The 4535-nt window shown below is 38.2% G+C and overlaps 1 long non-coding RNA gene across 1 annotated transcript; it reads left to right on the top strand.

Annotated features, from left to right (window-relative positions):
• Positions 1-244: 244 nt before the first annotated feature.
• Positions 245-2351, top strand: LOC127307437 (uncharacterized). The gene is made up of 2 exons (XR_007855591.2): positions 245-862; positions 1929-2351. It is a non-coding gene; the product is annotated as an uncharacterized lncRNA (long non-coding RNA).
• The last annotated feature ends 2184 nt before the right edge of the window (positions 2352-4535 follow it).

The raw sequence follows: 4535 nt of genomic DNA, 5'->3' as shown, positions 1-4535 counted from the left end.
GCAAAGTTTGCATGAGCATGTTTAATTCGTTAGAATTCAGGTGGCTCCCTATGTGGGAATTGATGTAATTAAGTTAAAAGATTTACGTGTTATTTTCATGAAAATTTGGTCAAATATTTGCTCTATTTGCATATTGTTCTAGCACTGCTTTATTTTCTTCCTACAATAAATAAATTTGTTAACCTGCCACCATGAAATGTTTGTTCTGGCAAGAATCTAACCTTTTGTTCTTTTACATATGATCTGAAATTCATGAAAGTTTTAAGAAATGGCTTTAGATGAATGAAGCTTCCATGTTCATTGCCAACCCGACTGGTCCTCCAGAAATGGTTACAAACCACACAAGGTCTTCTGGCATACTATTTTCTTGCAACGTACAACCTATTTGTCTTATTTTGCTTCTTTAGTTCTTCATGTTGATCGTGATTTACGTTTTCTATTATAACTCATAATTAGGGGTAACAATAATAGGTCAGGGTACTATGCCATTCGAAGGAATGTATACAATATTGTTATTCCATAAGTGCTTCATTCATAGGACATAACGAGCCAAATTTAGATATGGCCAAAGACTGTCAAAGGAGGCGCACGACACTCCAAATTGTTTGAGTTCATCTAATTGCTTATTGACCGTGTTTTGTTAAAACATTTTGCTTCTGTTCATACATCGATTCTAGGGCAATCAGGTCTGGACAAACTCTACTCCTGCACTACTGTCATATTAATTCTGTTAAATTTTGTGCTTCTGCTCCTATATCTCTAACAATGCCAAAGATTGTCTTGTCATGTCCATCAGATACTTGACATAGTTCCAATCGCATGTGTACTTCTTCCTTAAATGGCTTTTTACGAAGAAGCTCAGGTAATTATTGTTCATGTGAGAACCGTGTATGCTCTTCTGCTGTAATCATTTTCATTCTTACCATTTTCATTCTTACATTAACAGACATTCCTTCCAATTTATCTGTAATTCTTGTTAGGAGATGTAATAGCAGTATTGTTAAATGATTACCTAAGAAGAATCTATTCTAGAGAGAATCTCCTGCGTACTAATGATACATTTTTCATCTTCGGCTGTTCCCATAGCATTTATGTCCATTGTGGACAATGCTTAGGGTAATTACATTCCTGAGTATTTCTAGATCAATAAGACGCTGCAAGATCGTTCCTTGTGCCAAATATAGGTTATGAACACCACGACAATTGGATGGTAGAGGTCAGATAGGAGTATAATGAAGTTTCTGAAAAAGAAGTGGAATGTGAGCTCCTACATGTTTCTCATCATAAAATTCCATTGTACTAACTGTCTTAAGTTAGTCTTGCACCATATTCATTTTCTACAATGCTTTTTGGCCTTCTATTTTTAGGTTGGAGATAGATTTGATGTACTATGTATCTGCCATCTCCCTGTAGTCTGCCAACCGGCGTCGTAATTGGTCCTTTGTAAATCTAATTATTCTAGGTAAATAGGATGAAATAAGGATCTATGTTTGCCATGGTGCCACACATAATTTAGCATTGCATTATCATTAATTTCTGAAAGCTACTTCATCGTTCGTGATGCACATACTTGGCTTAATTTATCTTTGGCCAAAAAAAACCACATTGTTCTATTATCGAAGAATGTTCTATTTTTAGCTATCAAACTTGTTTTCCTCTATTGTTCATTATGTTTTAATGTTCACATTGAGTTGGGTTCAGCTCTATTTTACATTCTAATTATTGTTAGAAAGGGTCACGCCTATTTTGATTAAATAGCTCATCTAGGATGAATTCTTTGATTGATGAAACTATGATATCATGCTTCTTGCCTACTCAGTTTTTCTTATTTCGGTTGTCAATAGAAATCACACCATTTACCAAGGCCTTTCTGTTTCCCATTTTATGTCCGAAGTAATCTAATCGATGATGACATGATGACATGACAGAGTTTACTGGAAAGACGTCCATGCATATTGGCATGCCAAGGTCCAAGACAGGTACCTCCCATGACTTGATGATTCGGAGACCAGATAGAGGCGGTGTGCCAGCGGGAGAAGGGTGAACAAAGAGAACTGCGATGGACGCTCAGAAGAATCGACCGAAGCATACAACAAAAAGGAACCGAAAAAAACAAAATTGGGCAGTGATATGGCAAGGATGGCGATTTTCCAGATTTAGATTAATCCACGTCCATCAAAAAGACTCAAGCTAAGCTGTATGTAGCCTTGTAGGGATGTATGTGTCATAACCTGGCCAGTAGCAGAAAAATCATGGATAGTGGATGTAACATGTAACTTTTGCTTTTCCTACAACCCGATTGACTATGGATACGTAATTGGAATGAACCTCGTACTATACCATTCTATCAACTTGCAGTTTTCTCGGATTGAAGAGGTATATTGGACGCGGTTGGATTAGGAGTGGCAGAAAAATAGGCGAACACATAAAATAAATTGACTGCTATTGGGATGGGATTGGGCAGCCACTGTACGGTGAGGAGGCGCCCCATGGGGCGCCCCAACCACTAGTACCAGTAAACTGCACGTGCTTTGCACGACAATACATAAGATATCATCTTACTTTACTAAGGCATAATAGTACGTAATAATACTCGGCAATAATTCAGAAGTTGGTAGCACACATGATTATTTCTGTATTTAGGAGTATCACAGACTATGGTAAATCTGATTACGTATTCGTGCAGATATACTTCTCCATGAACATTGATTTGCAAACCCTAAAAAACAATGAGTTAAACTACCATTATTTCCAATGGTGCATGAAGCCGCTAGGAAAGAGTTCTGACAATTTTTATCATATATAAATGGACATGTCACATATTTATAATTAATATATTTCTTACAATCCCATGAAAATTTGCATGACACATAAAAATGTTTTCACCCCACAAGAATCTATGACGCAAGACTTGGCTTCCATCACAAAAATATTATACAAGTGCATGATGTCTAGTCCGTAGTGACAGTCTATGCTATAATGAGAATTTTCATGCAATCAACAAGTAATTTAAACTTGTAATTGTTGGGGAAAATTTTATGATCCAATAAATATACTACTCCCTTTGTTTCGAAGAGGATATCGCAAATTTGTTTAAATAGTGTCTAAATACATCTAAATTTAAAAAAGAAAATTGACAATTCTTTCAGGACAGAGGGAGCACATATATTTAAACAGAAAGGGATGATTGATGTCCTGTCATAGGAGGCATGTGATAAAACTTTTACATGAGAAAATTAACCTTGGAGAATAGGAACGTTGTCATGACAAAAAATATTAAATATATTCCAAATAATCATTGTTTTTATATTGTTATAGTTTTCAATTTTGTACTAAAATAATCATACTAAAAACGATAAAAGTATTTACATGGTAGAGACTATATATTTCTGATTGTTGTATTTATGTAATAGCGTACAGTGGCAGATCTAGCAGGTATGCCGGGTGGGCCGTGGCATACCCTGGTCCGGCCGTGCTACCACAGTACCATGTAGTGGAGAACGCTGATTGATCGATGCAAAACTGTTTAGCTTAGTCTACAGGTTGGAGACCGGCCTGTGCATGTAGTCACGTACTATACCTAGCTGAAACTAATCGGGATCGATTGCAATTTGTACACCGTGCGACCTGCCCCTGCGCGACACCGTGACCTTAACCTGCCTGCTCGATCGGCTCCATCTTCTCTGGATGTGCCCTACTGCTACTCTATCAATCCGATCACCCAATCGCAAACGCAGGTCCACCCATTCGCCTACAGACTTCGCCGACGCGCCGCCAGCGCTGGCCCTCGCCGCTATCACCAGGCTGTCCTTCACCCTCCTTCGCTAATTAGGACTTCACCGACAGCCGCAAACCATCAAGTTCGTCTTTCGCTGGCCCCGGTATCCCACGATTTTGAGTTTGTTTAAACGTCGCGAACTGTCAATTGTCATACTAAACTTGTTTTTTTTTGTCAAAAATTTCAGTTATGAAGAGAGTCATTTCATCTCTTTTAAAGAGGTATCGTCTAAATTAGGCCGACGCTCCTTCAATTTTTTCTCCGACGAAAAGCAGACTCATGAGCAACAGATAGTAACTGAAAAAACAGCGAGGCATATGACCCCGCCCTTGCTGCCGTCGCCCCCGCCTCCCCATCGCCACCGCGTTACCATCCCAACCGGTTTATGACATCAATGACGTTCCACATGATCCAGGTGAAAGGGATTATATACTGTTTTACAATGCAAATTTTAAAATTATTTAGTAACTTAAAAATATATTTTATAAAAGATATCATTATTTTTTCTGAGGCATACCCACCGGTAAAATCCTAGATCCGCCACTGACAGCGTATAACAGTTGGAAAAAATATAACAACGATTACAGTAATCGCTTGTTCTCGCCCACTTTCTAAGGAAGTTTTGTAGTTAGCATTTGAAAAATCATTAATCAGGGAAAATGAATTACGCTAACTGTCGGACATGCTCGTGTAGAAGTAGTTTACTCCACACCATGAAACGACAAAACAAGTAACATGGTGCATGCCCACGTGCATG

The sequence above is a fragment of the Lolium perenne genome, chromosome 6, assembly GCF_019359855.2.
Source record: "Lolium perenne isolate Kyuss_39 chromosome 6, Kyuss_2.0, whole genome shotgun sequence".
NCBI lineage: Eukaryota > Viridiplantae > Streptophyta > Magnoliopsida > Poales > Poaceae > Lolium > Lolium perenne.
Note: the sequence above shows the minus strand (reverse complement) of the source record. Positions and strands in the feature narration are given on the sequence as shown.